The following is a 24,173-nucleotide window of genomic DNA, read 5'->3' as shown; positions in this document are numbered from 1 at the left end:
AATAGCTTGCTGGCTATTTTTGTCAAAAAGGAACCCTGAAACCATTGCACTGGAGTGCTGAGCCTATCTTCCCATTCTGTCAACAGGATGAAAGTGAATCTCAAGCTTTTTTAATTACAAGGATAACATGTTCGCTCATCTAATAATGAAGATGGTTAGCAATTTTAAATTTTAATAATCAATTACTGAAAGTAATTCTCCATTAAACCACAAGAGAGCCATTAAATCTCAAAAGATGGAACATGCTGTATGTAACAGTAGCAAAATTTCTATTTTTAAATATCATTAGGGAATATCTGATTTTCATTTCTCTGCTTTTCTTTTACCTTTTTCCTCATGCAGACCATCTCATTTTCAGCAGGAAGACAGCACATGATCTTATAAATAATAAAAGAAAATCCTTGCAAGACTTGAGCCAATGTGTGAAATATGTGCTAAAAATCTAATTTGTTTCAATCCAGAATATTTTGACTGAATAATAAGTAAAGTGACTAATTAACATCTTAATACACTGAGGGCTAGGTGGCATGGTGGACTTGGTACACTCTCATCTCAGGAAACCCGAGTTCAGATCTTATTGACATTGCAGGTGCTGAACAGAGTTTGGTAGTTTCTCTTTTACTGCTGATAAAGCTGCTACCTAAAACCATAACATTAAGTACTACTGGCAGCTTCAAATATAAGTATGTTGAGAGCTGGAAAGCTGGATACTACAGCTCTCAGACAGGTTGCTGTCCTTCTGTGAGGATGCCTATCCAGTGGCAAACAAGTTGGCAAACATAAATCAGTTGTTGCTTCCAGCAGAAATAAAATAACCCTGGGGTATTGAGGCAGGAGGGAAGCAATAGATGTGTCTTGTCTAATCTGAAAAGTAACCATTTTTCTTTCTGGAGTTTTTAAAATTACAAGCTAAAGAAGTGGTTTGGAGTGGTTTATTGATATTGGACTGGATTTACAAACATATTGTGCTTTAGTGTGCATGGTAAAGCATGATAAATTTATATGTTCATTTACTTGGTATGAGGAAAGGAACTGAAACAGTTTGAGGGAAAAACAATGATACAACTTCAAAGTGATACGTAGTCTCCTGATATAGTAGACACTGATATTCCAGAGCACATACACCTTTTCAGAAAACTAGTGTGTATTAAGACTTAAAAGGTTCCACTTGATTCTTTGAACCTTATCACCAAATTAGCCTGTCTCGATGTATTGGATAGCCAACACTGGAGCAAAATGTGCAGTTGAGAGGCTCTCAATGTCAGTTGGCATCAGTTCCCTGTACTCAGCAGGGAAGGTCAGTGTCTCTGATGGCCTGACTTAAATCAGAGTGTGATCACATCTGCAGAAAAGATATCAATCTTTTCCAAGGAGCTAATTTACCTTAGGAGACTAAGTATTTTTTGGAAGTAAGGTGGGAGAAGGTTTAAGTTTTGTTTGGTTTGTGGTTTTTTGGTGGTTTCAAAATTTTTTTGTTGGTTATTTTTGCTTGTTTTGGTTGGTTTTTCTTTTTCCTTTTTCTTTTGTATGTGTATGTTTGCATTTTTTAACATATACTTGTGTACCCCTTGGAAAAATGTTTTGCTTGTCATAAATTCTGCTGCTGTAGCCGTGATGAGTCTGGTTTAGTGATTGTGCAGGAGGGAATTGTCTTAGCATAGAACTCTGCATCAGTCTTAGGGCTGTTATCATTCTCTGATATTCACTTTGCTCTTAACTTGTGTTTTTGTTGATATAGGAAAAATAATTACAGAAAACTGTGGTCCTCTCCTATGTCTTCGTCCAGAACTTCAGGTTACAAATATAAATTGAATCTTGAGGCAAAATTTCCACCTATCTGAAGGCTAAGTAATGAAATAATGGTGTGATGTTCAGCTTTTTCTTAGTTTTATTCTCCATCTCAAACTTCTCAATAAGACTGCATCTGTATCAACTTATTTCTTATCAGGCTCCTAGGAGAGGGACAAACAAGCTTTTGAACACAAAGCCAATCTCAGTGTTTGAAATAGAAGCAAAACCCCTTCAAAATTAAATATAGGTGGAGAACAATTGCTCTGAGCTTAACTTGATTATGTTCATCAGTTAGGCAATTTGAAAGAAAAGGTGATTGGACCTGTGGAGCGAAGGGGAAGTATTAACAAGGAGAGGAGTGACAAGGTCACTAACCTTCATGCCACAGAGAGAGAGACTGATAATTAGCATTTGTGGAACATTAAGGCAATGTTTGGGGGTAGAGGGTTAGTGAATAAACTGTAATATTCCCAAAATGCTGTTGTCACTGTAGAGCAATGAATGTTAGTTCTGGTCTTGTCTCTTCTGTCTTCAGCTCTTTCTCAATTCAGGGCTGATAAGTTACACATGGAATGGTTCTTTTGTGGAAAAAATATTTTGCAGAAATTAGCAATATTTCTATTCCTTTTCTCAATTTTTGGTTCACAGTGGTGGTTAGGAATTAGGTGAACCTGTGGATAACTTTGTTAGTGGTATAAGTAATTTTAGAAAATAGTTTCAGGTGTAGTTATGACAATTAATGGCCATCTTTTGTCTTGACTGCTCTGTGATTGCTGGCTTCCATATTAGGTAAAGGATGACTTTGGGGCTATTTTGTTCCAGTCATGGGGTTTATTTTAAAAGTAGAATCTTTCACTGTGAGGGAATTTCTTGGTGTGTGATCTTCTCCTAGCCTAAGTTGTAACATCTTCATGACATTTTAAAGAAGTCTGGTAGATGACAATTTAGGATATATATGCACTGGGCACCCCTTAAATCTTGTGTATGTTCATAGTATGCTTTTGGAAAAGCCATGTGTATTCTAGAAAGTCCCAAGGGTCTGTGAGAAAGGAATATCTGCAAGGTGTCCTTAAGGTGTTCTGAAAGCAAGGCAGTGTCTGAGAGCCTCTTTACCCACATTTTTTATGTGTTTGAAGGCCTGGAGCTTTTGTGGAGTAGGTCCACAGGGTCTCTTAGGGTTTTTGGAGCTTGGGTAGATTGTCATTTTAGTGCTATTATTTTAGAAACCATTAGCGGGATTAGATCATCCTCCCCTTCCAAATTAATCAAATGAAGCTTTGATAGCTCTCAATTTAGAAGTTTTGAAGAACAGAAGTCCTTCTTCAGGTGTGTTGACTGGGTTCTGGCTTCTAACCTTTGTTAAAAATCCAGGTCTATGTAGTTGATTCAAGTGAAATTTCCAAAAAAGGGTCAACTCTTCTACTTACAACTGTGGGACATCACAAGTACAGAAGCACCACTGTCAGTGCACATAGTTGTATAAATACAGAAGGACCCTCAAGTTTTTTCTTAAGTTTTTATTATGCTTATGCTCAGGGAAATTTTGCTTCTGGACATTCTGTCTGTACCTGCTAATGCTGTCACACATAGTGTGCCTGAAGAATTGCTATGTGCTGTTCTTTTCTGTTGGTTTGGTTTCTTTGTTTTTTTGCTCACCACCGCCTTCACTGTTTAACTCTTCTTGTTTTCCTCTGAAATACTTATGCCCCCTCTCTGTTATATTTTAAATTGTTTGGGGTTTTAAAATATATTTAGTTTTTGCTCAAACTGTATTTTTTCTGTATGTACTTTTAAAAACTTGAAATTTTTTACACCTAACATACTCTTCTATTCAGCTTCCCCTTTGGCTCTGCTAACCTGGCTGGTAACACAGGTCCTACTTCTTTTGATATTCCCAACCTTGTTCTAATATCTTTTCAATGCTTTCTTCCATTTTCCTTCTCATTGTAGAGTGAACATAATTTTTGGGGTATGGAGAGATTTTAAGTGTATGCTTACACATTGCAATGGCAGGAATCCTAGAAATGCAGAAACACAGCAAAGGTGAGCACAGCTTCACATCAGTAAGTGTTGCCCAGGCACTGGCAGTACAATCGCAGCATGGCCCTAGAGTTACAGGGGAGAGCCTTATGCCAGGCTCCAGGAGGGAATGGTTAAATGCTGCTTAAATTATGTGTGAGTGGAGATGGAACTATTGACCAAGTGTGTCAGTTGCTGTCCAGGGCTGCACGTGAAGTGTGGTGTAGAGAGGTTTTCCCATGCCTAGAGAAACTTAGTTTAATTGAAGCTATGTATGGAAGTATGTAAATATAGAAGGGGAAATCCCTGAACCTACATATGCAACAACATAGGCTGTTTCTATTAGCTAAACAGGGATGACTTCTTTTTGTTCAGATGTGACTAAGACTTTCTCTATAAAGATAGAAACTTTCCTAGTCTGATTTCCTTCTATTACATTAGAATAGATGGGATTATGTTTTGTATAATAAGTTTGATGGCTTTTAAGGAAAAAAAAAAAGCTACTTAGAGAAGTAAAGCCTTTATCTTCAAGAAGTTAATAACTCAGAATAAGGCAGTGCTGAAGTCTAGTGATTCTTCCCATTCAATTCCTAGTTACTTACAGTAACAAACCAAGAGGACTTTATCTGAAGAAGGAAATCTTGTTGGGGACGTATATGTGTGAGAAACTGACTCTCGGAGATGATTTAAAAGATCTGGTTTGTAGTTACACACAATGAATTTTTAGACATGGCAAGGATATAAAAGCAAGCAGCAAGAGGGAAGCAGAGCCTTCAATATTAGCAAAAGGTTGAAATTAGGAAAATGGATTGCAACACATTTTGATGAAAGTGTTCCACAATAAGACTGAAGTTGCATGAATATGCACAATTTTTTGGTCTTGCCAAAGACTGATGGTATTGTGTGTTCAGCTGACATAAGGTTTCTTTATGGTATAAGCAGAATCTGAATTTTGGTGAAGGATAGGATTTGAGGAATGGGAAGGGGAAAGAGGTGATTTGGATATTCTGAAATAGATACAGTAGTTGGGGGAATAAGTTTCATTCTACACTTCCATCTTGCCAGGATATCCAAATCTATCTCTTACCATTTTCTCAAAATGTATATTGATTCTGTGTTAGGCACCTTCTTCCTTCAGCTCCTACATTGTCTTTGTAAACATTAGCTCTGGCACCTATCTGTACTGCTGAGAAGATACACAGTGCTGTGGCTTATTGCAAAGAGAGAAAGAGTTGATCCCAAAGGGAACTAACAGAAAACTAACTAACAGAATTAAACAAAATTTTCTTGTAATTATTACTGCTACTAGAGTTTTGGGTCAGGAGTTGCTTGATAGGTGCTCCTTGAAGTGAAGACTTCAATGGATTTTCAGTCCCTTCTCTTGGCTGGAACAAGAATCCCTATCCAGGTCTTAGGGCAAGTGCCTGTTGGCCAGCAGAGTGGATTGGTTTGTCATTTAGAGGTTGACTGGACATTGCAACAATTGTTGCAACTTTGTGAATGTGATTTGTGGAATAAAGCAAATAAAAAATCCCACAGCTTTTCTCTGCTCTTGTTTCCAAGGGAAGGGCTTTTAATACAAACATAAATTATTATCAGTACCATCCACTGCCTTGCTCTTTGACCCTCGTAGTATATGCTCAAATGTACATACTAGCATTGCATCATGTTCTGTATTTTTCTCTACATCCCTGTTTCTTCTCCCACGCAAAAATCCTGGATGTACTAAATTACTGCTGTTCTTTTTTTATTCAGACGCAGGTCCAATCTGCAGTGAAGACATGTAAAATTTAAAACATCTAAAATAGTTTTTTTTTAAGTGACTTAATGAAAAGTGCTCATTGAGTTTGAGGCCAGGGATCAGATTGTGTGAGATCTTTTTCTAAGTCTTCCTTAACATTGAAATTAAACATTTAATTTAGAATTACCCCTTTGTCAGTGCAAGATTTTTTTTTTTTTAATATATATACTTGCATAATAATCTTCAGGACTTTGAGACAAGATGTAAATTCAAGGTCCTTGACCACCTGTGGTCACCAGTCTTCATGGAGCTCTTTGCAAGAAGAAGAAGTTTAAGTCCAATGCCCTGGCCATATGGCTTCAGTAACTACACTTTCTAAAAGTATCAAATGGAAAATCTGTGCTTTATATTATTTCCAAAATTACTGCTTGGTGATGATGAATCCTTTAAACATTCAGCATGAACCAGAGAGGGTTAAGCATAGACTCAGTCAGAAACCATTTACTTCTCTCCATAGAGCTGTCCATCTTGTACTAAACACGTGCACAGCACCAATGGCTGAAAGGAGTTCTCTGTAATTCATAGCTCAAGTTTCATGATGAAAATATTTCATATCTTGGAGGACTTTTGCTGTTTGTCTCATGTTTCTTTAAGAAGAATTCAAAATACTTTAAAATGTTTGCTACTATTTTTTGTAATTTTTTTCTTCATTATTACCATAAAAGATAGAAAAAATGTTCAGGAAATATTTAGATATTTTCTGATGTTACTCAGTCTTTTTCGTCCAGTCTTTTTTCATTTGAACTACCATCAAAATATAATCATGGAAAAGCAAATGCCATTCTTGTGTGATTCTTCTATTCAATAATGCTAAAATAAAAATTGCTCAGTGTTCATTTGCTCAGACATTGTACTGCCTTCTACCAGCCTGTTGCTGTTTAGTATGCATATATTTTGATAAGACATCTCCTGGAGGCTTATGTTTGTGGATAGGGAAAGGATGAGAATATATGGGAGGTGATTAAATTTCTTCATTCAGCACAGCTTTGCATTTAAAGGCAGGCCTAAGCAAACAGCAGGTTACATTATTTTCAAGTTAAATTTGTATATTGAATATCTTTTGAGCTGCTCAGTTATGTTTAAGCACTTGCACAATAATGTAGCTGTGTAGTGCTCATGAGTGGAGTTGGCCAGAAATTTGTGTGCTGTGCTGGGATGTGCCAAGGGAGTACAGCTCATCTGAAGAACTTGATAAAAGTTTTAGAACTTTTCTAACCCAGCTGGTCGAGTTTGTTTTCTCGTTTTGCTAATGAATTCCCTGTATGCTGTAGCCTTATAAATAAAACCGACTTCATTGTAAGCTGAAAGTAGCTTTCTCTTTAAAAGCCCATACTACAATAAAAATTGAATGTAATACAGCAGGAATAATGCTAAAGTATGTACTCCATGTGTATAATCAATGGAGACTACTGAAATGTTTCACTATATTAAAATTAAATGTTATCTAAAACCAAAAAAGAGTAAGAAAATTGTCATATTCTACAATGTTGGTATAATGATTACTACACATATATAGAAGCCACATGACATCTTTCAGTCTGATTGTGATAAGACATAATGTTTTACTGCCAGACTGCAGTTTTGTTAAGTAAAACTTGTAAATCACACCACCACACACTTCGGAAATGCAGCTTTAGCATTGTTCTGTGTTCAACAATTAAATACAAAATGCAAGCGAGTTGCCTTCTTGACTTTCAAATCATAGTTTTGCCACATCCAAAATGAAACACAACTGCAGGGTACTAATAAAAGTAGGCATGACTAGGCAAGGTAATTTCCTCCAGCATTAATCTTAAAATCTTTAAGAGTCATCAGAGTTTTATTTCACTGGTTCTGGTTTAAATGGCTGAGTTTAACAGCACATTAAAACTTGCACTGGGGATCAATTTCAAACAAATGCTCCCTTTGCAGTTGTGCTTGTATATAGAAAAAACCAGTCTGATCAGAAATTCAGTGTGTTTTAAACAACTTTTGAAGTGGCTCTCCTGTAAGTTTAAACTGGGTTGGGTGCTTGATGTCCCCTCATTTAAGGAGCTGTTTCATTTTAACAGTAAGTACCCAGGGCAGTGTTTGCTTCTGCTCTGAGACTGTCTGAGCACAGAGGGGTGAGTAGCTCTCAGGGAGCAGGTTGTAAGTAACCACAACTGAAGTTCTGCTGTGCAGTGGGTCATTCATAAGAATTTTTTTTTTTCTTCTGAGTGACCATAGTTATCTCAGATTCCTAAAGAATCAAACACACTTCTGATTTGCAAATTTATTGCCCATCTCTTATGGGCTCCCTTTTGCTGGAGGGTGGTGGGATATAAAGGACCCAAATTTAATTTCCTGAGTTAAGGAAAACTTTGAAATGGGCTCTTCTCCATATTTAGTCTTTGTCTTAGGGAGGAGATGACCTCATTTATGCTACAGCTGAAAATAGAATAAAGCAAGGAGAGATTGTGAACTCTTGTTCTTTAATCCTAGTATGGATAACTGCATATCCTAGTCAGTGAAAAGGAGAGCAAGTCAGCTCTGTTGTACAATTGTGGATGTCATCTTATGCCTTCACATTTGAAGATTATCTAGGCAATGAAATCAATAGATAAGAATAAATTATTGTGACAGTAGCCACACTTCTATATAAATAGTTCTAGTGAAATATTTGCAACTGTATACATGTGGTAAATATAATCAGTCTAAACTTCTTATTTCTGAATTCTATTATCTGAAAGCAATATTTGAACCAGGGAGTCAAGCATAATTAAATTTGGCTTCTGCTGCTTAGTAGTATGTCTATAATTTCAAGTTTGTTTAATTTTGAGTGAAATTTAGCTGACATCACTGCAGAAGCACTCAAGTATTTTTTCATGGGAAACCAAAATAGCTCTTTCTAAGTCTTACATTGCCTTTTAGTTTTGATTAAGCTAATTTGGTGACTGGCGGTGCTTACGTGGCAGGTACCTCTGTGACAACAATATAAACATCTTTATTAGGGTCATTTCTCATTAAAAATTATGGGAGAAAATGTATACAGCTCCTGTCCTTGGGAGGAACTTGCAGTCTGGTCTTTTTTCAAACTTCTTCTGGTTTGTATTTTGTGGATTAGTCTCTCTGCTCCAAGGCTTTCAAGTGTTGTATCTTTTATCAGTCACAAGCATCCCTGCTCACCTCATGCATTCAGCTGACTCCAGGCAAAGTCCATTTATTTTTACTATTTTCTCATAGGTTAGTAAAGGGTCAATTATGTGAGCAGCAAGCAGGTGGCTTTATATTTATCTTCTGGATTTTCCACTACATTAGACATACTTGGCTTTTTCTTTCTAACTTGGAAGTAGCAGGATTATTAGAAGAAGGAAGAAGACAAATTTCTTCAGGGTCTACTACCTATTATTTGTAGGTGTTGCCGTCCATCAGAAATATTTATGCACCATCTGCACCAGCTACCTTAGTAATACCACCCTAGTTAGTCAAAATGTGCCAGTGTTAATACCAGCTTCCTCCTTTTTTTCTGACAGCAGCAAGCATTGCCTCTGCCAGCCTCTGGCATTCTTAGCAATTGGAGCTGTTAATTTTTCAGTCACTACAATAAGTCGTCAGTGATTATTTTCAGACAACTTTCAAACACGCATATTAGGTAATTAAATTTTCAATAAATGTCATTCTGTTATGCAACCCTTGTCCTTCTGTATTAAGCCTTTTCTAAACTGATGTGTCAATAATTAATTTTTTCCAGCTGTTCTAGATTAATAGTTATTTTCTGAGCTGCAATGTAAAAAACCCGAAACTCACCTCATTTATACTCTATACAAAAGAAATGTGGCATCTCCAGAAGTCACTTGCATTCAGGTGTAATAACCTAGCCTCTAATATTACTTTTCTCCTTTACTACCACTTAGAGATAATAGGCTTATGTTTCTTCTGTTTTGGACTTTTTGAATGTATCGTGATGCAAGAATAACAAACTTTTAATGTGGAAAATAGTCTTAAATTAAGACACTCTCTTGTGCCCAGAAGGTGTAATTGAAAACAATAGACATTTCAAAAATGTAGAAATATTTCCTTTAAAGTGGCAATTTTTAGCTTCAAATATTGTTTTGAGGCGGAATTTTTTCTTATTGGGGATGGGGCAGGTCAAAGCTCAGTCCATTCAAAAGGCTGTTTTTGAGGTTTTTTTCTCTTTAGGTTTCCTGGTATAAGACTCTGACATTATTGTTAGTACTACTTAATTTGTAAGTCTTATGTCATAAATGCTAGACTTCAACAGTTGTTCAAAGAGAACCAGACTATATATATAATAATTTTCAATTGTGGACTTTACTGTGTTAGTTTAACAGCTGAACTCTCTGTTCTTAAATTTTTTTTTTTCCAACCTAATTCATAAGATGGCTTGTATTGGAAGAGATACTAAAAATCATCTGGATCACCTAAATGAGTCTGTGATTCATCAGGTGTCTACTAAGTCCTGCCTACTTCTGCTATTCCACCTTAAATTGCTTCTTAGAACCAGTAACAGGGTGTTGATAAAAAATAATTTTCCTTCAGCTTTTCTTATTACAGAATTTTACAGAATGGACAAAATTCTGAGTCAGGATAATTGGAACTGAAAAACTTCCTTTGCTAAGAAGGTGGTGGTGGTTAATAATTTTCAGATACTATGGAGTTCAGCTGGACCTAAATAATCTTCAAAGGGTTTTTTTCTGTTTCATGTGTTTTCTTGTCCCAAGAAATGAAAGTGAAAAATTGTTCTTTCTCTTGACTAAGACTATTCCTGAAAAGCAAACTTTTCCTTTTGCCCATAGTTCCTAAAACATTGCCTACTAACACATTTGACAAAGCCTGGCGTGGTCCTAATGACATATTTTTGACAGTGGCATTCCATGAAGATATAAATCTTTCTGTGCCCTGGCAAGCTTATGGACTTACGTAACAACCATGGAACAAATTTCTTTTCAGCTGTGAGTGCGGCTCCCATAAGCACCACCAAAATGGTGGGAGCAGGTAAATAGGCATTTGGGAGAATGAAAGCATAAAAGAGTTGTTGCCCTTGTTTTTCTAAGATGGCATTCTGTATTTTACATGCGCATTTTGGATGTTCTAGCAGACTTTCTTTGCCTGGAATATGTAGCATAAGATGCTACTTTTGTTTGCCTATGGAAAGTACGTATTATGACTGGAAAAGAAAGTGACCATGTAATTCAAAACTGTGCTGTAATACATGTGCATCAGAGTGCAGAGCTCATGGAGTGTGTGCAATCCCAAGCATTCCTGATTGTGAGCTCTTTCCAGAACATCTGTAATGGCAAGTGCTTTATCCCTGCCAGTTTTCAACTTGCTTATCCAAATATGCTCAGACACCTTTCATGTAGGGCTTTTGATGTAATCTCATATAAGGTGATCCCTATGATCCTTCTTTTTGAAACAAAGCAACTTTAAAATTAATATTGCAGTCGAGTCACTTTCTTTAAGCAAATCAACATCTTGACTTGGGGAATGAAATGTCAAATATCTAAGATCTGCTTCTGGAACTTTACAGCACGAGTCTTGACCACATTTAAACCAGAACCAGTGACAAGGTGATTGCATGCTGTCTTGATGTCTTCCTGAGGATAGGAAATTGAACATTATAGGTTTTTGTGAAGAAAGGTACTGAATATCCTAGTTTTCATGTTAATATCATTTGGGGATAGGCTGTGCAGACAACTGGTCCCAAAGGAAAAATTCTTTATGAAGATAGTTTACTTTGTTGTATGTGTTTAATATACAGAGGAAGAAATTTTGTTCACCTACCAGCTAAAATATAAAAAACCCAAAACTCTAGAGTGACTTAAAAAAAACCCCAAAAACCGTTAGATTTACCCAATCTTATAGGATGAGCTTATAAAGAAAGCATAGGTACCAGTGCTATAGAATTATATTGATTTAAAAAAGTCCCCCAAAAATAATAAAAACAAAAGAAAGCACACATCTATTACTTTTATTGCTATAATTATTTTTGTGATTGCCTTACTTTGAAGTATTACAAAAATTTGCATGAGGGCATGAGTCCCTATTTCCAAAGGCTCCTAAAGGAAGACCTGTGACATAACAGAATCAACATGAAGTTAATCATAAGGGATTTGAGGTGAGATTTAAAGTGCTTCCAAGTCTTCTTTATAGTCCACACAATTGTATCTTCAGACTTGCAGGTATATATGACCCTAAAGCTGTTATGACACTGGATGTAGAAATACCTGACATTTAGGCATCTCATTTGTGACCTGAGACCTCTACTTTGACATCTGATAGAGATTTACTGATAGCATGAACCATCAGATCTGATTTCTTTTATTTAAAGACACCTGTAAGGTGACTATCTAAATCAGTCAGTAAGAAATCCTGATTGCAAGCAGTGCATTAATTTTTCAGACCTTGAACATATACCTTTATGTGATATTTATAGGCTTAAGTTTTCTCTTGGTATTCAATCCTATGAGCTGTTTCTTTACAAAAAGCAAAACATGATATTATTTTCTTGAAAGGAATTTCTTTCCATTGGTGTGAGGTTCTCAGCAGAAGAAGCAGCGGTCTGACTGACAGAGATTGAGAACCTGTATCAGATCCCATCAGATCCCAGTCTCCTTTTTCAGAGAGAGGCCTCACTGTTACATTATATCTAGGTTGCTGTTCCCTTCCTTCTTTGCAGAAAAAAACGTGTTAGCCTGAAGGGAATAAGCAGGATTCCTGATGGGGTATTCTGCTAGGAATGGGAAATCTGTGCTCTGCTCTTTGTTCCAGGGACTGCTTGTTTTACTCATTAACAGTTTCATATGAAGAATGTGAAATTGCATTCATAAAAGCAGCTTCCCAGTGTGCTGTATGAATATATGGTTTTTCAGTGCTCAAGAATGAGATGCTTCTGGGTGTATTTAGTAACAGAACAAGTGTCTAAGTCTCCATAGTCCAGTGAATGTTGTGAAAAAATATGTGAACTGCAGAATAAAAAGTGAAACCGTATCATATGTGGCTACTCTGGCTGTACTAATCACTGCATCCAAGAAAGCTAATATGATCACATTGCTTCTAGTATTTGAGATGCCCTGGGATTATGGGCTGTTGCCAGTTTAAGTGTAGGCTGTGTCAAAATGTAGATACTTGGTGTTGTTTCAGTCTTGGAGCTTTTGACATATCTGCATTTGACCAGAAGATACACTAAGGGAAATCTACATGTTTCTGAAGGGACAGCTGGAGAGCAGATAAAATATTCTAAAATTTCTACAAAAATACCTGTAATGGAGTGCAACTGAATCTTATTCCTGGGTGAGTTTTGGGCACCTATGGAATTAAACAAACTAAAAGTTGGTACTGCTGGTTTCCTAACACAAATCTGTCCTGTCCTGCACCAGCCAGCAAGTATGTGAGCACGCTTTACTGAAATGGAAGGCAAAGGATAGGCTGGGCTTACTGGCAGATGGCTGAGCTGTCCCCTGGGGAGGTAAGAAGTGTGAATTTGAACTTTGTCAGACAGAAGAGGAAATTGATACCTTGCCACAACTTAATAACACACTTGAGCATCTGCTCAAAAGCTCCTGTTGTGAGTTGTCAGAGTTGCAGAGTGGATGCTCTCCATGGTGCAACTTGCAGTCTTACTTCCTGAATGTCAATGGAGTCCTTCTGGATTCACTGTGGATTTAAGGTTCTCTCCAAGGGAACCCTGCTGAAGACCTCACTCCTACCTGCAATCAGGATACAGTTACATGAGTCTGGGTTCCAGTAGGAAGGGAGATGATTGATGGGCTGAGGTTGTCTCACTAAGTTACACCATGGTGTTGATAATGCCAAGGTTGCAGGTTTGATCTCTGTATGGGCCATCCGATGATCCTTGTGGATCCTTTCCAACTCAGAATATTCTGATGTTGTGACTTGCAGTACATGAGCAGCTAAAATGCTTTAATACTTATGAAGTCCTGCTGTGCTTTGCACATATATATTTTTGTCTGTGAATTTGCATATCTAAGTGGTGTATGGATGGATCAGATTTTTTTTTAGCATAGTCTGTGCTCAGCATACACTACAAAATCTTTGTAAGCAGGGGTGCAGGTTTTCATCTTTCTTCAATGATTTAGTGTAACAATCATAATTAAGTTCTGTTCATAGAACAAAATGTTGTTTTCAACATGTGTGTTTTGCTCCAAACTGCTCAACTTTGAGCTCTTTGGAGGACAGTATAACCTTTGCTATCTGTATAAAAAGGGCTTTATGTGGCTAAGACTCCTGTTTTCCTGGTGTTTGGAGGCTAGTTTGAAATAAAAAGTAATATTGCAGCTGTAGTTTTCCAGTGAGAATGGGAGGGAATAATAAAATTGCTTTGTAGATTTACAGTGAAATTAATATTAAATATTTAATTGTAAGAAACGTAAATCTATGTTTTTGTATTGCAGTGACATGTGCAGTTTTCTCAAGGTGAAGACATATAACTTGTACATATTTTCAGGATGATCCCTTTGTTTTTTGTTTGTTAAATCAAAGGGGAAATTATGATGAAGTAAACTTCAAATGTCTTTCTTATACTTCAGCTCCCTCGTACTGTATGAACAGCTCATTTGGGCAATAGCTATAAATACATAGTGGCAGACAAACTGTACAAATGAACTTGGAGCTAAATATATATGAGAGTGTTTTACACAGGTTAAAGGAGAAAAAGAAACATTTTCCTGTGATATCAAAATACAGCTTGATTGAAGATATGCACAGGCGTACAAGCACACATGATTATTGCTTGAGCTTATGAAAATGGAGCTCTTAATATCTGTTCTAACCTCCATTAGGAATATTATAGATCTGCAGTCTGCATCTATATTGGTTATTTAACAGTGATAGTGCATATTGTAATTGATCTAGATAAAGATGTTAGTGTAAAGTAGGCAGATGTGCTTAAATCTTATGTCCCCATGTAGTCATATTGGCCAATGATGGCTTAATCTTTGAAATAAAATGTGCAGCTCCTCATTGTGGCTTGATATAACTTTTAAGAGAAAAATTCTTATGCATCTTTATTTAAAGTGACAGAGCTTTTATAAAATATATGCAGATAATTACGTGCTGAAACTGAAAACCCTGTCCAAGTGAAGAATTCTGCTGATTTTGTGTGTGTGATTGTTTACAGATTTCCTTCTCCATTTGCTCCCAAAGAATACACTTAAACACTCAATCAATGAATAACCTACAGCAGTTTATTGTAGATTCAATAATGGGGAATGGTGCATTGTACCAGGATAGTCAGATATACCCATAGGAAGTGTCAGTGGTCAAAATGCTTCCATTGCCAGAAGGTAGTCTGAAAATGGTCTAGAAATTCAATACGGCATTGACCCTACATTGTATACATGATCTGCAGTCTGTTTCTCAATCTTATTTGAACTTTAAAACCAGACATTTTAATCCTAGGATTCATAATATATTTGTACGAATTTATATGCTGGATTAAAAGTATTTTTCTTTGCCTATAGCTAGATGTTTGAGGTATTCTTGTTTGTTTTTTTCTCTATTTCTATATACAACCTTCTTGGTCTTTTTTACCATAAACATATTTCATGACAGTGAAGTTTCTGAAACTACAGTCTTAGAAAATTTATACACTCTTTTTCATTGTTAGGTATCTCTTCCTGATACCGAATGTTTCTAAAATGCATAACAATACCGAATTATAGAAAATGTGTTTCTAGACTTTCTGAAAAGCTTTAGCTCCTGTTGATATGAGAAATTGTCTTGATTTAAGAAATCTTTCTGCCTTTTAATATAGGCATTTATTTAAATACTTCAAATTGAAACAAAAAGTGTACATGAAATTTTAAAAATATAAATTGAAGATTATAGATCTTACACAGGATTATAAATTAAATTTATTATATAAAACTAAATGTGTTTTAATCAATGCAATTGTTTTTCTTCAGTTTTATTTTAATTTTTTTACAGTGGCAGTGTTAATTTTTGTAACAATCCCACCTGGTACCCTGCGTACACACTATGACCAAATGAATCCTATGCTGCAACTTGGATGCAACTAAACTTTCTGCTAATTGACACATCACCTTCCTCCAGTCTACTGCCTATTCTAGGTAAGTCAGACAGACGCTTTTATTGTGCAGTGTGTTTCTTGTTTTCTAAGTTGCCAGTGAAAATCTTGCTAAATGTGTGTTGCTGTGCCCTGTGCTTCAGACTCATGCATATTAAAGTGAGCATTGCTAATAAATGCTTGGAAAAAGTCATTGCACTGAGTGCCTTGAGTTATGCATATGACCATAAAGTGAGATTACACCACTTGTGATTTTTAATGTACAGTGTCACAGGCTGGTTTTCAAAAATGAGCGCACAGCTCTAGCATTTGCCTCTTAAATAAAAGTCTACTTGTCCTATTAAAACATCATCCATCAACTTTTTGGTTTAATTCACATTTTTAAGAAGACCTTCCTCCCTTGAGGTTGTGTGTATGATGAAATATTTTAACTGTATCTTATTTAAGAGATGCAAATAAAACCTTTCAGCTTTTTCTGAAGCTTAGAAGTGTTTTGTTTTGCCAGCTGTCTGTGAAAGTTCTGTGCTTAAAATGTTGGGAGCCTGACTTTTTCTGTCTTGTAGATCTCTGAAAAATTGGTTTATGGCATGTCATACATCATGTATCTAAGACATATGGGAATAGTTAGAGATTAAGGTAAATAGACAAATTGAACTGCTTTAAACCATTTTTCCCTGTTTCACTTTTATGAAAGAGTTTATGAACAAAAGTTGACGTTAAGCAATCACAATAGGCTATTCTATATGTTTTAGACAGTGGTAAAGACTTTAGTGTCAGAAAGTGTTGCATCACTGATGCTTATATCAATTTGATTGGTGTCCAAGTTTTAAAAATGTTACTTTGTCAAGTCATAACCTTTTCTGAGTCTTTCATTTGTCATTGTTTTGATGATTATATCTTAAGGAAAAAAAAAGAAAAATGTTCTGTGCATTGGGAATCATATCATAGCTCATAAGGCTTATCAATTTTTTGGATAAAATTAGCATTTTTTTGTCTTATGTAATATGATTGAATAGATGTTTTGGTGTAGAGTTTTCAATTCAAAGACAAAGATTAGCAATTTTGCTCAAAAAAAGTTTGTTATAAATACATTTTAATGAAATGTCAGTATGACTTACAAAGTCTTTAATGAGAATACTTATTCGCACATAGCCACCATACTCTGACTGTTGATGTTCATAACAGTGCAGCAAACTGAGAGCTTCCAGACCAAAGGAAAAAATGTCAGGTGACCAAGCAAGGTAATTCAGAGTATGAATTTGATATAAGCAGACAAGAATTTTTTTTCTGGTCTTCAACAGCTTAACAAAAGGGGGCTATTCTGTAGACATCAAATAACTAAGAGGGAATGGACCTGTTTTGCCTATTTGTGTTTTTTGAATCTCCGCTGGAATTTAAGAAATGAGAAACAAAAAGGAGTGTGCACCAAGAATACCATTCATGGTTTAAAGTGCTGTTTTCCTTCACTTTGTGATCTCAGAGCAACTATTTATGTTGTCATTCTGAAGGGGTGGGAGCTGGGCTGAGTGTTCAAGATGTTGCTAAGGTGCATTGACCGTATCTAAATATTTCTGTGTACTTATAGGGAGTTTTAGGGAAGAAACAACCAAGTTACAATAATTCATTTCATTCAGATTCTTTGGGCCAATTTGGTCAACTAATCTTAAATTAAAACACAGTTTCTTCCAACTGTCTACTAAATATAATGAATGTTATGTGTTTACAAGTTTTGTGTTTACTTCTTTACAGTATTTACTTATTATTTGATTGTAGGGAGATTCTACTTATAATTTATAGGTCTTACATTTTTATTGGTTTAGTACTAGTCTTGTAACTAATAGTAAATTTGGTTTATTTTTGCTGGATGCACTAATTGACAATACATCAGCTATTTCTCTGATCATGCCAGAAACCAGTGTTTTCTATCAATCTGTTTATAACCAAAAAAGTTTTGGAATATCGATTCATTTGCAAAAGGTAATTTTATTCTCAATACAGATCAGGGACAAAAACCTTGAAACAAAATAAGACTTAATGCTGGGAATGTTATTTTCTGTAGCAAGGTAAAAAATGTTGCTTTGTAGCTATTTTTAGTGGTTCACTAATTGTTTTGAATTAGAGAATGTATTTAGGACTGATTTTGTGCACTATGTAAAAACCAGGCACTGATTATTTTCAGTTCTATGGGTGCAAGTGCATACTCTTTTTACTCTTTGATGGGGAATATGCTTGTTTCTTGAAATCAATTGCTATTTCTCTGTGTATCAAAATTAGCTATAAAAATAAGGTAACTGAACAAACCTCTACACTATTAAAAGAATTTTTAGGTCAGTTATATTCCTTGAATTAGTGGAGAAATTACTCTTTTCTTGATTAAATTTGTATAATAAACAATTATTGAACTAAATTGCAAAGTTTTGTGTAAAAAAGATATATCTGCACTATTGGCAGCTAAGGTTACGTCTCTTTCTCTCTTTTTCTTAGTACTGCGTATAGAAAGAGTGCCGATAAACTTAGCCTGGCACCGGAATGTTGCTCAGTTTTAGCGAGGGAGCTTTGACGCTTCAATCGCAAGAGGGAGCTGTTGGAGCTCAAACTGCTACAGCTGCGCACCTCCCTATTGCTGTTTTAATCGATACCGCTCAGTTCTAAATATTTCATGAAATACATTAACAATTATTAGTTTCCACCATCACACTCTGACTACCACTGACATGCATGTTCTGAGAGAAGTATGAAAACAATAATTAAAGTGAATAAACCTATACATTGACAGTAATATATTTGGTGTGTGTGTGGGAACAGCACCCAGTATTTTCTCCTTATGTTGGTGACAAGCTTAAATCTGCTTCAAAGCAAATAGTCTTGTCAAGCAGTGAAACATGACTTTCGTTATAGAAACCTTTGTTATTCATTTGTGTTACTGTGTATCAAAAGTCTGAGGGTACAACTTTTCTAGTGTCTCTCCTAGGAAATTAGGTGCACACATGAATGTCATATGGGGAAGAATGTCAGTTTATATGAAAATTGAAGAATTATTGGTGTTTCCCCTGCAGTTATGCACAAAGGCATCATTGTCAGTTGCCTTTCTGAGGCCTTCCCTGCAGGCATGATCAGACTCAAGCAGACAGCTATTTTCCTTTAATTTTCCACAGCAAGGCAGTAATGCTTATGATTATTGTGAAGTCAGGAAAAGTTTAGTTTCATCAAGTGACATGTAGTGTTGCAATTAGTTACTTAAGCACTTCTTATAAAATTTTCTACTACAGTATCTGGCTTGTCAGATGCAGCAAAATATTAGCATCTCGTATTAAACAGGAGGGTGAAAACTCCTAGCAGAAAGCCCAGCTGACAGCTCTCAACATGAGCTGAATGATCACTCACAATTGTAATCGATTCTGTAAGTACTGAACACAAACCCCCAGGCAATTGAGGAAAATAGGATGATGAAGGACTGCAAACTAATACGTTACACATCTTCATTGATTAGTCATTGATTAACCATTATTTTTCTGAATGACAAACAGCTAGTGGTAAAGTAACTGAAGCTGATGATTTATTTACATGTTAGACAGAAGATGACTTCTTTATTCAGCTGATTGTGAGCTAATGTGGAATGAGAGCACAGCAACAGTTTAAGAATAAAGAAAGGTTTATAATATTTTTTTATTTTTTGACAGCATTCCTAGATTCAAAAATGTTTTTACTGGGAAGAAATTTAACTAGACTTTAAGCAGCACATAAAATTCAAATGCATGTTATCTATGTGGTACCTGTAGTATAACTACATTTAAAGAGATCATTTTATAGACTTGGTATTTACAAGAATATTGATCTGTGTTTATTGAACTTTTAATTTAATTCTGTTTTGTCCAGTGCCTTATTGGCAATTAAACAGCTGCAGAAATGGCAGAATAATGGTTTGCAATATACCCACTATCTTTATTGTTCTGAAAATATCTCTAAACCTTAGCTTTGAACACCCCATGGTAGGAATAGCATAATTAGGAAACAGTCTTAGCATTTGAGATCAGGGTTTTTAAAATATATATCAAACATCTAATTATTATCAGCTCCTACCAATACAGTATGAAGCAGAACTGATTGCAGTGGAGTAGGGGGGGGTGTTGGACTAAGGTTTCTGCCAGTCCAGAGGACTTGTGTTGAGGGTTCTGATGACATTTCCCCCTTCCAGTGTGGCTTTTTGGTTGTGTGGGGCATTTTTTTGGGGGGGTGGGGGGGTGTTTTGGGTGTTTTGTAGCAGTGGTTTTTTTTGGTGTTTTGGTTTTTCTTTTAAATGTTTTTTCTCCCTGAAAGGGTAACAAATCTATTCAATCAGTTTAAGAAAAGGGGCTTAGGATACTGTCTGTTTGATGTTCCCTGATACAGTGTACTCCAGCTATGAAAGTGTTGTGGACAATGCCCGTTATTTATTAGTGACAAATCATTAGAAATCTTCACTTTTGTCTGTCACAGCATTAATTGTGATGAACTTTGTGTAAGTATGTGGGTATGTGTCTTCATAGAAATTATGCTCCAAGTTAACAGTAATTAATGTGCACTTAATCTAGAGTGCTAGTTATCTGCGATGTGTATTAAGCACTTATCAGAGAGAATTTCAGTAAAAGATGTATGATTTCAGGAAATATGGATGTAGAATAACTATTTAAGGGAAATTCATCACCATTGCAAGATCTAAAGGTAAATTATTTTATCACAAGCTAAATGAAGACGGCGGTATACCATAGTACACTACTGCAGTTGAAGTGCAGATGAGCTTGATAATACCTTTAGTAACTGTCTGTTATTAGGCTCTGTTGTCTTCTGGTTCTGTAAATTAATACAACTACTTAAGCACCAGATTTGTTCCCTCACTTTGTGGTGAGAGCTTACTGTAGATTCTTATGCTCTGTCTGTGACTTTGAGAGGCTTGCTTACGGGTGGATAGCAAGGGATGCCTAGCTGGTATCTTCTGAGCATGTTTAGCATGAATCTCTGCTAAACTGTTAGCTTTATGTTGAAATGCTTGTCAGCTGGAGCTAAGCATGATCTTATTTCAGGGTCTGAGCATTTTTCACATTAAAAAAATAAACCTCTGTGCTCTTTGTGTTCAGGTTTGTAACTTGCTTACAAAAGATCTCTGGGACAGTGATGAATTTATGCTATTATTACTTTTGACTGTCTGCCAAGGAAGTTGAACCAGTTTGCCTCCTGGCACATCAAGTCATCCATCCCCTAGTTTCAGGACTGGGCAGTGTAGCAGAAGCATTTCACCAGGCACCAAGTTGCTGCTAGCTAGGCAGTTCCAAGTTATGAGCCCCAAAATGATGGTGCATACCCATTTGACGTGTCTTAATTATAAATCTCCACCTCCTCGTGGCTGATCAGCCCTGTGCATTTCCAAGGAACTTGCAGAACTCCTGCCCTCCCAAGCACAGCCTTGTGCTGCACGATGAGCATTCATAACTGAACACTGCTGATTGCTTTAACAAATCTGCAAAATAACAAACAAAACATTATTTTGCGGTAAAACCAAAGAGAAAAGTCTTTAGGACAAAGCATGAAAAGACTCACTTCCGTTGCTCTTATGTGCACTTTCAATATATATTTCCGGTTCCTTGTATAAAAGTGAGTAAGAAATCCAATGAATCCTTACGGAATTTTGTGTGTCATACTCTGTTTGTGTTACCCATTTAAATTGCCAATTAAGGGCACTATTCACATGAGCAAGAGTTTGATGTGGCCTACTATGTAAAGCTGGCATATACTTTGTAATTGAAGAAAAGAAAGAAATGTCTTGGATTTTGCATCTCATTCTGATAATCACAACTACACATGGGGTAAAATATGTCTCAGTGTCTTCAAGCATATTTAATATCTTTAAATTTTTAAATGAAAATGTAGCTGTCAATTTTAAACTAATTTGGATGGACAGCAATAAAATGCAAACCTCACTTCAAATTAGAATTTTCAGTGAGGATTTCTAATGGAAAGTAATTGCTGACAATAGGAAATGACAAATTACTAATTACTTAGTTCAATTAGACTTTTGTGCCTTTGGTCCTAAGTGGCAAGCATACCGCAAATCTTGCACTTTTATAACAATTAATGACACTAAAACTATTTAAACTGCCAACAGATGTGAGTAAGAAGACATGAATTGAAACTCTACTTCATTTACATACTATCCCAATTTTATACCAAGTAAATGGTGTTTAATTTTTATGTTACAACTGAATACCACTGGCCTAGTGTGATTTCTGCAGAACTTATCAGAATAAAATAGTTTTGCTGAAATGTTAGTGCTAATGCTTTTTTTCCTCTTATCACAGCACTATTTATCTTAAAGTGACTCTAAAAAATATAGTGGCAGTGAATGGAATAGAATTTGTGGAGTTTGTGCTTCCTAAGGAGTTTTTCTAAAATGGGCAGTAGAATTACATCAACCAAACCACTGTGATGCAAAATTTAAAATTCTGCTTCTAATTTACAGGTGATTGCAAAAATTAATCTAGTTCATACCATTCAGAAGCAGTCAAAAAGTCAATGTATTTTTAATTCTCATTTTTTAATAAAAAGCTTCCAGAATATGTTTGTTAGATATTGTTTCTTGATTCATGCTATGCTGACTTAATCCATTTGCTAGCAAAGACTGGAGTCCTCATTCTTTCTCACATTTTGCAGTTCAACTCTTCTGAATTGCTTTCACCTATGTTTCTACTGAAGAGTGGTAAACTTATATTGACTGCAATGGTTTTTATGTGGTCATTAATGTATTTATACACACATATGTCTTCTCTGTGAACTTTACCATAATTTCTACACTTCAAAACTTCTAGCATTGGATACCTAGAGTTAAATGGTCAAATTATCCTTTTATGCCTTGTGAATATGGATTCCCTGTGATAGTTATCACCTCTTAAGGTGTTTAATAGTTTTGATAACTCACCACTTCTGTTTGATTATATGAATGCCTACCTAATATTGCACAGTAACATATTTTTAGTCAACCAAAGAAGAAAATGATACCAAATCATGAAGCAATTAATCTAGCAAAACTCTGTTTGACTTTACAGATTATTTTGCTAAACTTCTTTCCTTTGCTTTCTTTTTGTTTTGCCTAAAGGCAACATTTAAAAGAATTCATTAATCTAATAGTGATTTATAACTTAATTTGCCAGAGAAATATTCTTGTCCCCCCTTTTTTTTTGCAAGATAGAAGGAAATAGAGGGTTTTGTATCAATGGATGTTCTGCAGAAAAGATGTATAGAGAGAAGATAATATGCTTAATACAGGAATAGAAATAGGAATGGCTTTATAAAATATAAATGAGAAGGCTAGAAGACAAAATGTAGAACCCAATTCAGGAAAGATTTATAGAAGTGCCTACATTTAGTTGCAAAGAAAAGGTGTTTAGTAAGGTGCATTGTACAGGTGTGTAATTTTGTCTTACAAAAGAGTCTAAGTACTGATAATGTTACAAGAGCCTTAATGCAATGTACTTCAAGACAGACCAAGTATGAGACAGAATATACAATTATGACATTTCTTCCTTGCTGTGCTTTTATCTAAGGTCTTAGGAAATGACTGTCAATTGATTGTCCCTTTATTTAGTCTTTTTACACTTTATGGAGTATAGCAAACAAAAAATATAAAAAAATTCTCCTAGATTTGGAACATTAGGTGTCAGAAAAGCTGAACTGAATAGAAGTAGGGTGTGTGTTACACAAGAGGGTTATATCATACAACTATATACTTGAAGAGCTAGCTCTTCACTTGGATTATATTAGTGCAGTTTTGTTGTTAGCAGAGATGCTTCAGTATAGATCACTTAAGGCTTGCAATTTTTGTTGTGTTGTACTGTATTATAATCCTCTAAAAAGCAACTACCTAGCATAACCAGTCAGTGAAATTTCTGGCAAAAGGATTTCTCTAAGTGTATTTCCCCCGGAGATTGTAATTTTGTGGTGTTTGGTTTGGGGTTTTTGTTTTGATTTGGGGGAGTTTTCAGGTTTCTTTTTTGTTATAGTGTTTTTATTGTATTTAGTTTCCAATTTTCCAGTAATTAGGGCAATTATATTATTACTTCAGAATAATAGTTCTCACTGAATTGAACTGACAGCAGTAGTTCTGGACTAACCTATGTTGTTTCACTACAGTTGTAGTTTTCTCTTCCCAAAAGCTCAGTGAACTTTAGAGTTTGAAATACAAGAGAGACCATACCTCATAATAGAGGAGAAAGGAAAAGCACAGGCTTTTCCCCATAGGGGGTAGGAAGCCTGGGCAGGGACAGAGGAAAGAATGAGTTTCACAAATCAGAAAGGGAAAAAATTGTGGCATTGGTATTGTGCTTAGAAAGAGATAATGTGGAAAAGAGGTGAGCGCAGGGACAGAAGTATACCTGGAGCAAGAAGGACAGGAAAAAAGAGAAAAACCCAGAAGTGGCCTAATTAGAAGAAAAAAGGAGAGAGACAGATGATAGGGGGTAGGGTAGGGGGGAGCAAAAGAAGGGTCAAAAGTACCAGGCAAAA

General features: G+C 35.8%; 1 long non-coding RNA gene across 1 annotated transcript in view; it reads left to right on the top strand.

Moving 5' to 3' along the window:
* Positions 1-15,569: 15,569 nt before the first annotated feature.
* LOC144246697 (uncharacterized) overlaps positions 15,570-24,173 on the top strand; it is a 233,201-nt gene continuing 224,597 nt past the window's right edge. The window contains exon 1 of the long non-coding RNA XR_013340366.1: positions 15,570-15,684. This is a non-coding gene — a long non-coding RNA (uncharacterized LOC144246697). The remainder of the gene's footprint in view (positions 15,685-24,173) is intronic.

This window comes from Lonchura striata, chromosome 8 (assembly GCF_046129695.1).
Source record: "Lonchura striata isolate bLonStr1 chromosome 8, bLonStr1.mat, whole genome shotgun sequence".
Classification (NCBI taxonomy): Eukaryota; Metazoa; Chordata; class Aves; order Passeriformes; family Estrildidae; genus Lonchura; species Lonchura striata.
Note: the sequence above shows the minus strand (reverse complement) of the source record. Positions and strands in the feature narration are given on the sequence as shown.